Here is a 12,110-nt window from a genome sequence, read left to right as displayed (position 1 = left end):
TTATCTGTAAGTAGCCATTTCTTTTTCATTTTTTGCCAGCAAAACGCATAGATCACAAGGAGGAGACATGCTTAACTTTGTGCATACTTACTAACACGAAATTGTACGTTCATGGCATCATATTTTGTTTTGCTACTGACTGAATGCTACTGCTGCCCTACCCACTCAATAAACAAACTACATCAGTTCTATGGAGGGCTGAGGCAGGGGCGGCTCTAGGCTCATGGTGGTCCTGGACTCCTGGCCAGGGAGCGTAGGTGGGGGGCCCGGAAGAGGAGGTCGGGGCGGAGCACGGAGGCCAGTGAAGAGGGGGGAGTCAGGGTGTTTGTTTGGAAGTGGAACAGAGCCGGAGGCACCAAATCCCTGCCAGGGGCCGCCACGCAAATATGTATCCATCCTCTGAGGATTATTACATTAAGGATATATATTGGTGGGGTGGCCCCTGGCGTTTGGTGGCCCTGTGCAGTTGCACAGCTTGAACATGCCTAAATCAGGCCCTGGCTGAGGTAAGAAGAACAAAGTAACTTTTGCATTCATTGCCAGAGGAGGATTCATGCAGAAGAGAAGGCCGTGAAAAAAAAATGATACAATATGCATTGCAAACACGTACAATTATCCATCAACGGCTATTTCACTGACGGACAAAGGAAGGGGACAAGACTATATAATAGCATTAACTAACTTCAGTTCTCTACAATAAAGAAAATCTCACACCAATAAACAGCAAAAGCTAGCGCCAAATTGAACACGCAAGAGTCAGTGAAGATGAAAAAGCGCAGCACAGACCAGTGTCATACAATTACAGTAGATATAATAACGGAATACATCGGAAATGTAACTAGGAGCAACAGTCATCGCGTTACTTATTCAGCCACGATTTACAAAGATACAATAACAATACTTATACTACTATAGAGATATATATTATACACACACTTTTTTTTTTGGGTAGCCACTCACCAAGACCCACGACCTCGACGCCAAGCAGGTCCAACAGGTCCTGCTCCCGGTCCAAAATGTCTGCCCAACGGTGGGTCAGCTGATGGTGGGTATGCCGGATACTGGAGCAGCGGAAGACTGCCCGGCGCACCTTCACCCACCGCCGGAGACGCTCCTCAATATGGTGGTAGCCGGAGCCGGGCCTGCCACCTGCTGCCAACATCAAGGGGAGGTAGCGCTGGATAAAAAACACCAGGGCAGCCACCTCCTCCTCCCCAAAAAGTTGGCGGGGCCTCATCCCTAGGGGGCGCATTCTGCCGCAAGGCAGCCGGGTTTTTTGGGGCACTGGCGCCTTGCCCTTTGAGCCGCCGCTGCTGCTGGCGCCCTTGACCATGGTTCTGGGTGGAGAGGAGAAGAAAAGTTCAAGACAAAAAGGTAGGGGAAAGAAGAAGCAAGGTAAAAGAAGGAAGTAAAATAAAGCAATAGAAAAGTTGTAAAAGTAGAAATAAAAAGAAAAATATAAACCTAGGCACAGAGAGAAATAGGTAATAACTAAAGAAAGTTGGAAAAAGTGGGTAAAAAGACAAGGATTAAAGAGATTTCAACAAGATACAAAAGTAGGCCCAAAACCATAGCCAGAGTGTGTGATCCAAGATGGCTGCGCCCATCGCGACCGCATGGGTAGGTTCGCGCGATATTTAGCGCGATCACGCACTTTTGTAGTGCGAACGAGAAGATGAGTTCCCGAACATGTCTTGCACAACGCGACCACGTTAATTGTGACCCGGAACAGGAAATAAGGGAACGCAAGCAGGCGGGACAAACTTCTGGGGTAACTTAGCGCGCTAGCCATCCCAAGCATGCAGGCAACGCCCCGAACACGCGCACCGCGCTCCCGAAGATGAAAAACGGCGCGCGAACGGGCCCAGCAAGCAACTCCGCATGGCTGCGGAGCTACGCGTAGTTCGCAGAGTGCAACTACGTCTTCGCGGAGCTCCGCGGAGTCCGACTCCGCGAACTACGCCCAGGGTTAGTCATAGCTCAATGGAGACGCTGCTTTGTGGTCAATGCCCCTAGTCACCCAAGACTCACCAATTTTAAATTACTTTGAGGAATTCAAGAAAGAGTTTTTGCGAATTTTTGATTGTCGGAAGGAGGCACAGGCTACGGATAATGAATTATTGGAGTTGAGGCAAGGGAATCGAGAGCTTGTCACTTATCTGGCCCAATTTAACAAACTTGTTGTAGAAACTGAATGGTCGGAGGCCAAAAGGGCAGCCTTATTCTATCGGTGTTTGAAAGATGACTTAAAGGATGCTTTGTCACAGATCCCAAATCGCCCTACAGAAGTTTCAGCTTTGATTGATCTCGTTTTAGAGATAGACTATCAACAAACGGAAAGAAGGGGTGAAAGACAACGCGAATTTCGGCCCAGCGTAGCACGCTTTGACCGGGTCAGAGCAGAGGTTGTTAAATCTGGTGATAACGAACATGGAGTCAAACCTATGCAAATTGGAACTATTAGAGGCCCCCTTTCTAAAGAAGAGAAAGAAAAGCGTCTACAGAATAATCTGTGGCTTTATTGTGGTATAAGTGGACATTTTGTAAAGGAATGTCCCAAGAAGCCAAAAACTTTCAAGAAGGAAATCTCTCTGCACCACCAGTAGAAGGAGTTGGGCTGGTGGTTGCTAACAAGGATACAACTCCAATTTCTCATCAAGTGGCCAATACTCTACAATCTTCCGTTCCACACCTCATTCTGACGATGACCCTAAGATTTCGAGACAGGGTTCTTTCAGGAGTGGCCGTGATGCTGGACTCCGGTGCTACGGGGAACTTTTGTCACCTCAAATATGCCTCGAAAATTGGTCTGAGGCATTACATTCGAGAATTTTCTCTGAAGGTACCTCCAATTACCAAATTGCTACGGAAAGGAGTACCTATTTAATGGTCTGCCGAGGCAGAAGATGCTTTTCAGTTCTGAAGAAGAGTAATCCACTGCGCCAATTCTGCTGCTTGCGGATCCTACGCAACCGTTTTACCTGGAGACTGATGCTTCTGAACAGGCTATCGAAGGGGTACTTTCACAGAGACACTAAGAGACCGAACTGTTGCATCAGGTGGCATATTACTCTAGAAAATTGCAACTAGCGGAAATAACTGATACTATTTCAGATACAGAACTCCTCGCTTTCAAAGATGCCTTCCAAGAATGGCGACATTACCTTCTCAGAGCAAAACATGTGGTGACGGTATTCACCGATCACCGGAATCTTCAGTTTCTGAAGTCTGCCAGAACGCTCACACCATGCCAACTTAGGGGGTCCCTGTATTTCGCCGATAATGACTTTGTAATAATTATCGTCCGGGAAGAAATAACGGAAAGGTAGATGCCTTGTCTCGCATTGACACGGATGGAGAAAAAGTCCCATTAGAGATTGTTAGACTTAGCCCTTTTTGCAGGGTCATTCCTGAACTTTTTGCGTTCCTCCTGTATTTTGTCTGACCTGTTTTTATTGGTTTAATGACTCTGGGCACTTTACCACTGCTGATCAGTGCTAAAGTGCATATGCTATCCCTATTATAAAATAATGTATTGATCAGTGGTTCCATGTTTGGCTATTTGGTTTACTTATCAGACCCTAGTCTAGTATACTAATTGTGCCCAGGGCGTGTAAATCCAAATGCTGCTGGTGGGCTTGCAGCACTGGTTGTGCCGCCCACAGAAGCAGCCTTGTAAAATATGTCTAAGGTCTGCTATTGCAGAGCCTGTTTGCAGACTGGTCCTGTCATGCTGACTGGGCAAGTGCACCCACTTGCCAGTCCCTAAACCTTCCCCTTTCTTTATATCAGACACCCCTATGGTAGGCAGGGTGCATTGTAAGTATAAGGTAGGACAGACCCTGATGTGTGTGTGGCATGTCCGAATAGTGATTTACAGCCATTTTTGTGTTATCACTATTGCAAGGCTACCTGTTCTACATAGGCCAGAATGGGCTGTTAGAATTGTTACATTGTATAATCCTAACAGACTCAGAGAACATGGTAGAAATTCAAGTTTAGTATGCCTGAACTCAGAATAATAAAATACATCTTTTAGTGAACTCTGGAGAACATCACATAGAGAGGATGACAGGAACCACTACTGGTCAGCTCTCACTCTCTATCACAAGGCCATCCGGATCGCACGCAAGAATCACATTGCGTCCCTTCTTTCTGCCGCAGGCAATGCTCCCAGGGCACTGTACCAAATTCTACAATCCTTTGTGAAACCAGTGGCCTGTGAGAGTGCTGAACATTCCTCACAACAGCTATGCGATGAAATATCGCAATTCTTCACAAGCAAGATAGATAAGATCTATGATACCATCACCAATGCCAACCGGTCTTCTATAGGAGATTTACCATTGCCACTGGTCGATGAAGAAACATGCTCGGCCAATCTTAGTGCATTCCCTCTTATCTCCCTGGAAGAGGTGCAGTGCCTGGTGAGTCAGACCAAGAGTGGCAGTCCTTCGGACTCTATTCCAGCCAGAATGATGCCGGTGGTGGTTAAGACACTGGGTACAGGGATTCAGTGCCTTGTGAACCTATCACTGACCGAAGGCCGAGTGCCCATGGTATGGAAAAAGGCATCGGTAAGATCTATTAGGAAGAATGCTACAATCCCTTGGACGGATTTGTCAAATCTCAGACCGATATCCCTACTTCCATTCATGGGAAAGCTCACTGAAAGACATGTGAACAGGCACCTTTCAGGCTATATCGAACAGACCAGCAGTCTAGACCACTCGCAATTTGGCTTTAGGCCGAAGCACAGTACTGAGTCGGCGCTACTATCAGTGACGGATGATCTACATATGTACCACGACAGGGGTCATTCGGTAGTCCTGGTACTGTTAGACTTGTCGGCAGCGTTCGACACTATATCCCATAATATTCTGCACGAACGACTTGCTAAGATCGGTCTTGTGAGTACAGCACTGGCCTGGTTAAGAAGTTTCCTATCTAACCGGACTCAATCTGTTAGCATGGGCACATTTCGTCCGGTGGAGACTGAGATTGCCAAGGAGGTGCCACAGGGCTCCTGTTTGAGAACAACTCTTTTCAACATCTACGTGGCCCCCCTGGCTAGAATCTTGAGAGAGTTCGGTTTCATCCCGGTATCCTATGCGGATGATACCCAGCTCCTGTTTCCTTTTAAAACTCTTACCGACGAGGTGAAAACATCTTTTTCCAATGGCATGAAGGCGGTAGCAAATTGGATGACATCTAATTGCCTCCAATGTAACGTAGACAAAACGGAGGTTATGCTCTTTGGGGAAGCAAAGATCCTGTGGACCCCGGACTGGTGGCCGCAAGATCTTGGCCTGGTCCCAGAACCTAAGCTGGTTGTGAAAAATCTGGGTGTGCGCTTGGATCATGAACTCTCTCTTAAACAGCATTGTAACATCACTATGGGTTCCTGTTTCCATGTCATTGGCTTGCTGCGGAAGGTTTTTCCCCTGCTACCTGACTTCACCAGGAAAACCTTGGTGCAAGCTCTGATACTTGGTCGTTTTGACTATTGTAATGGCCTCCCGCTATTGGCTAATGATGGAGTATTGGCCAAACTCCAGATGATTCAAAATACTGCTGCCAGGCTGGTACTAAATGCCCCCCCTAGGACACCGTCTTAACCCCTCCTGGAGAAATTGCATTGGCTCTCAGTCCGTAACAGGGTAAAATTCAAGACCTGCTGTTTAATCCACAAGAGCCTAAATGGATTAGGGCCATCGCACTGGAGAGACAAATTCATTCCATACAATCCGGCTCGGTCCCTTAGGTCCAGTAACCAGTTTCTCCTGAGAGTGCCAGCTGTGAGAAAGGCCAGACAGGGTGGCAAGGCCTTATCTGTAGTTGGTCCCACTCTATGGAACAAGCTTCCCCTTGCTTTAAGGCAATGTCCTGAACATTTGAGCTTCAGGAAGAAGCTCAAAACATTCCTGTTTCAGAACTAATCCGCTATCCATTGACTGCTTGATCATGCTTTTGGTGTTTTTTTGGGAGCAGAGATACTCCGGAAGGAGTCGATTCAAGCACGATACAAACCCGCAAATAAATAAATAAAATAAATAAGAGGAAGCCCTTTACCCCCCAGCTGGGCATGGCGCGTCTGGTGCCTATGTTTCGCTGGGGCCGGGGTCATGCAGAGGGCTATGGAGTCAGGGATCATAGGGAAGGGTGATGGCTACAGGAGGCCTTCGGGGTTGATGCGGGTTGTGGGCGTCCGGTACCGGGAGGATAGCTGGCAGGATACAGGGGTGGTCGTCCTTTCTGTAGGGTCATGGAGAGAGCGGGGCGGACAGAGGACGGGACGACCGGGGGTTTCTGCTGCGCAGGGGTAACTGTCAGAGTGCTGAAGGTTGGGGGGAACCACGCCACGAGGCCAGGTCTAACAACCTCTGTTATGAATGCTTCATGTGCCTCGACCACAAAGGTAACGTCACCACCCGTTGCGAGAGGCCTTAATGTAATAATTTCAGTGCAATTTTCTGTAATATTTAAAGTAACTACATCCTTTCCACTGGCTCCTCCATTTATGGACATTGTGTGAAGAGAGTAGAATTTTATGGAGACGAAGCTTGAATAACTTACAGTCAATAAATAGTGTATACCTGCTCAGCTGAGGCAGATTTTCCTTATCACCACGTACGTCTCCGGTTTGGAGGTGAGTAGTATTCACTGAGAAAAGCACAACAGAACTACACAGATAGACTGTTAAATAAGAGCCCAACCAACATTGGTGGTGCGATGTCGTGTAGTTCCCACTAATCCGTAGTACCTGCACGTTTGTTTGGACAACATGAATTTTGAGCGAGGTGCATAGACTGATTCCAGGCATCCCCACAGGATGTGTTGGTCTAGAAACCAGCTGGCTCACAGTGCCACCATTAGCCCCCAAACCTTACCTGGGAGTGAATAGTTTCTGGCAACCCCTGAACGTGACAACCCTGACCCCTCAGGGATTGTGGAAACAGATCAGAACCTTTCACTCAATTACTCGTGCTTACTTGTGCTCAGAGAAACATACAGAATACACAGTGGGACGTTTTCAATATTTTTATTGAACGAACGTTATTCTTGTATGGAATACATGTGCTACGAAATCAGTAGACAGAAGCAGATGGAAGTGATTACAAGCACAAACATAGTAAATAGTAGGTACAGCTCTACCATGGTGCTAAAACAGTGTATATAAGTAGGCATATAAACAAGGCAGTAATCAGGTGCAATCCTCGTGTGCAAAACCCTACTCTAAGTGTACCTAGAGTCCATGTAGGTGTAGAGCCAAGAATCTTCCCATGGAACGATCCAACCCCATTACCTGGAGGGAGAGAGTGAAGGACCCCATCTTGTTCATGAACTGGAAACCCCTTACGAGATGTCAGGCTGCTGAGCAGATGAAGTCTCAACATGCAGGGACCCTCGATGTCAGATGAAGTGCGTTCCGTGCTAATCTATCGGGATGCTAAGTATTTATAATAGAAATCAGCCTTGCTATGTATGTTTTAGATTAACGATGTTATGAATATGTAGATAGCTCTGTCGCCCCATGGATGAAGATAGAATGACATTCGTACATAATAAGTAAAGAGGCCTTGTACATGATGTACGAGGCATTGGGATAATGTAGTGCAAAGATAGATGTGTAAAAAATATAGTTTCATAGAAGCTAATCCAACTTTGTCTTGTATGCAAATATTTGGAAAAGTTCTTGACAGAAATGTTATTGTGAAAAAGTGGGCAATGTAAGCAATGAGCAGCTTCGCTACATGGGCCTATTCCAGGACCGTAACATAAGGTGTTATATTATATATGGCTCCCTTTACTCCTGTATCGGGTGAGGATCAGACTAGATACAACGTGCACTCCCTCATAAGGTGGCAATACCCTGTTGTGTCACATACACTACTATGAGGAGAGGGTGAGAGTAGACACAACTTGTTTACCTCTTAAGGTGGCAATACTCTTGTTGTGCTACTTACTCCTATATGGGTTGAGGCTCAGACTGGACACACCACGTGCCCCCCCAATACTGGACGAGCTTCACAATGGAGCTATCACGCCAGAAGTCACCCCATTTTGGAGCGACAATCAGTCGGAGACAGGCTCCAGAAGTAGTGCAGAGAAGTGGCCTTCAGCCTTGCCCTGTTTATCATACCCAGGAAAAGCTGTGATAGAGAATAGCCAAACACAGAGCGAAGGTGATTACAAGCACCAAAATAGTAAATAGTAGGTATAGCTCTAAAGCAGTGTATGTATGCAGCCATATAAACAAGGCAGCAACAGGCGCAATCCTCCAATGCAAAACCCTACAAAGTCCAAGACTCACCCGCAACCACTGCACCCAATGGCTCAAGCCCCCAAGAGAGTTTGACCACCTGGAGGACACCCTAAGGATCATGAAGAGCATCCACTCCAGAGCCCCCTCAGATCCCTGCCCTCACCACATCTTCAACAGAGACTGCACCTCCATCTGCACCTCCATCGCATACGAACTCTGCCACACCATCAACTGCTCCTTTGAGTCTGCCACCTTCACTGAAGACTGGAAACACGCAGAGATTAACCCTCCTGCTCAACCCCCTGCTGATGAAAACCTCTGCTGACCCAACTGACTTCAATAACTACATAACCAACTCTCTGCTCCCCTTCTCAGCCAAAGTCATTGAGAAAGCCATCAATGCCCAACTCTCAGAGTTTATCAAAATGAACAATATCCTGGAACTCATCCAATCGGGCTTCAAAAGCAACCACAGCACCCAGACCACTCTCCTCACCACTACAGACGGCATCCATACCGTCTTCAACTGAGGCGAGACTGCTGCCCTCATCCTCCTAAACCTCTTGGCCTCCTTTGACATCATCTCCCATCACAACCTCTGCGCACGACTCCAATACACCAGAATCCGCACCAAAGTCCTAGAATGGATCCCCTTCTTCCTTACCTTCCTTCCTTTCCTTACCTTACCGGCTGAAGCAGAGAGTCGGATTTCCGCCGTTTGACTCAGAACCAACTGGGATCAGCTGTGAAGTGCCTCAGGGATCCCCTCTGATGAACCCACAGCCGCCAAGAGCAACTTCCACAACGGGGTGAATGCAGTCGCCACCTGGATGAAGTCCTCATCCTGGGCCGCTCTCCCTTCACCTGGGATTGGCCTTTGGTGGCCGTAGCTCTCGGAATGCCCCCGCACCCACGGACCACGCACAAAACCCGAGCATCATCCTGACTCCTCGCTTTAAATGAACCACAAAATCAACGCTGTTTCATCCTCCTGCTTCCACACTCTCCTCCTCCTTCATTTGATCTTCAAGTGGATTCCCACTGAGTCCAGGAAAATGTTCACTCATGAGCTCATCAGCAGCAGACTAGATTACGGCAACACATTCTACGCCGTCACCACCCAGAAACTCCCAACAAAACTGCAAACCTCCCAGAACGCCGCCGCCAGACTCATCCTGAACATCCCATGCGGCAACCACATCATCAGCCACCTGTGAGTCCTTCACTGGCTACCTGACAATAAAAGAATCATCTTCAAGCTTCTCACACATGCCTACAAAGCCCTCCACAACACTGGCCTGCATACCTCAACCACTGCTCCTCCTTCTACGCTCCCTCTAGAAATCTACGCTCTTCCCAACTGGCCCTGGCAGCCATCCCGCGGATCCGCAAGACCACAGCTGAAGTAAGATCCTTCTCCTACCTCGCTGCGAAGACCTGGAACTCTCTGCCTCTGCTCATCAGGCAATCACCATCGCTGCCGCAAATGAGGAATGTCCTCAAGACTTGGCTCTTCCACTGAACCGCAGACCGACCCCCCACACACACTCAGCGCCTTGAGACCCTGACTTGTGAGTAGTCATGCTTTATAAGATTACTGATTGATTGATTGATTGATTGATATCGTACCTGGGCAAAGCTGTGATAGAGAATAGCTAAACACCGAGGGAAGGTATGATGAGCGATCCATCTCAAGAAACTCGATTCACAGGGTTTCTATGTACTGCTTATGCTACGTTTTAGCATAGAGCTTGGAAGTAGATCAAGGGTGGTAGGATGAAAGAACTTTCCTACCATATTAGAAATGTTCATGTTATTTTCCCTGACCATGTCATGCACTACTACATTTATTTTGGCATTCTGTGTGGTTACCGTTCATATTTTATGCACTACCCTTGGACTTTTTAAGTTCATATTTTAAATCATACCCCATGCTTCTTAATGCAATTTTGAGTGTGTTATTCACTTATGAAAGAGGTTTCAGAGTTTCACTTTGTCCCTGAATCACCTAGTGGGAATGATAACAACCAGAAAACACTTCCTGCACAGCACTGCTCAGTGGGTGGTGTATAAAGACAGTTCAATGTGGTTTCCAATTCGTATTGGTGCACTGAGTCCGTGCACCAGGGGGCTGGAAATTCAACACTTGCAAGTCACGGGAGGGTGGGGGCAAGACTGTGACACTTTCATCCTTGGAGTTTTAACTTTGAAAGCATCACTTGACTACGTTTTCCGGCCCACACTAAAGCACATTGATCTGTCTAGCCAATGAGTCATAAGTTAGAAAATACTCTCTGCTGTGCATTAAAAGGATATTTCAAGTCTCCTCTTCGTTACATGACCTTAGGACGGAGCTCTGATTTAGCTTAGATGGCGACTGAGCAGGGCGTGGAGTGAAGAAGCTTCTTGAGGAGAGCCCATCTGACATCATCCTGACAGCTCCCTACACACATAAAAGGCACCGACTCACATCAGGGACCGCACTGATGCTGCGGGGGTGCAGCCGGAGTGTCCCCACTATTGTGAGACTCTCCTGTGTGCCATGACTCACCTCAACAGAGAGCAGTGGACTGCATGCATCTGGAGCTGTGGTCTCCCATGGATTGCTCTGGGCACCTGAGGCCGGGGCTGGTCGGCAGTGATAGAGGGGGAGATATCGCAGAGACATGCCTGGAGGGCTGCTGCTCTAGATAACACTGGTCAGGCACGACCAGCAGGAGATTCCCACTAAGAGAAGGGCACAGGCAAGAGGCACTCTGTTTGATCACAGGATCCAGGCCTAGGATACATGTCGAGCAGGTCGTCCCCGGCCACCACCACAACAGGGTGCACCACCCTCCCTTGGCCCTAGGGGGCTATTATGTGAAACAGAGGACCCTGATCATTAGAACAGGCACGGAAGGCTGGGCATGATGCTTCCCCATAGCATAGCTGGTGAATACAAATTGTTGCTCTCTTTCTCAGTGCAGACTAATACCTTGGGATTAACCCTGGGCGTAGTTTGCGTCGTAGCACTACACGTAGCTACGCAAAGTATACTTTGAACTACGCTCAGCTACGTAGTGCGTAGCTGTTAGCACTGTGTGCTTGTCTGCTCTGAGCAATAATTGCAAACAGCATCTTGCACAGTGCAAGTTATATATATATATCTGTCTTTATATGCTAAAATGCATATAGTCATTTCACAAAAGTGAAAATGATAAATGAGCAAGCAGTGAGAGAGGTGATTATTTTGGGATCCTCCCCAACCTAGGGAGAGAACCAAGCAGATGCATTGAAAACAAAAAGCACATCTTCGTGAACAATTTGGTGGTGGTCCCATCCTCTTAGGACCACCCCAAGCACAGTTATTGGCAAAAATACAATCCCAACCAAAGGCCCTGCAAAGCATAATGGGATGAGATTAGCAGTGGGCAGTGAATATTATAGTATCCAATATCAAAATAATTCTACAAAGAGCTGCAGTTCAACTAGTCGTTACTAGATGTCCCTCACGAGTCAAATGCAAAAACATCTAGGGGCAGATCTACAGAAAGTGCGGCAGCGTGGCACCGTAAGCCCTTTGGCTACGCCACGCTGCAGCAATTTCAGAGCACAGGAATGCAATATATCTACAATGATATGTAGCATTCCTGTGAAACAATAATGTACGTCATGGTCTTTAGAGGGGTGAGAGGGTTCCGACTGGAACTCTGAAAAGACAGAAGAAAAACGTGGTTAATTGCAGTTTTTCAAAGGAGATCCTTGTGGGGTGAGAAGAGTAACCGGTAGCGCTGTGGGAAAACCTCCTGCAGTCCGCTCGATTTTTATTTGTTTCCTGCAACAGTAAGTGACTTACTTGGTA

Source organism: Lissotriton vulgaris, chromosome 1_1, assembly GCF_964263255.1.
Source record: "Lissotriton vulgaris chromosome 1_1, aLisVul1.2, whole genome shotgun sequence".
Lineage (NCBI taxonomy): Eukaryota > Metazoa > Chordata > Amphibia > Caudata > Salamandridae > Lissotriton > Lissotriton vulgaris.
The sequence above is the reverse complement of the archived record's forward strand: the minus strand, read 5'-3'. Positions refer to the sequence as shown.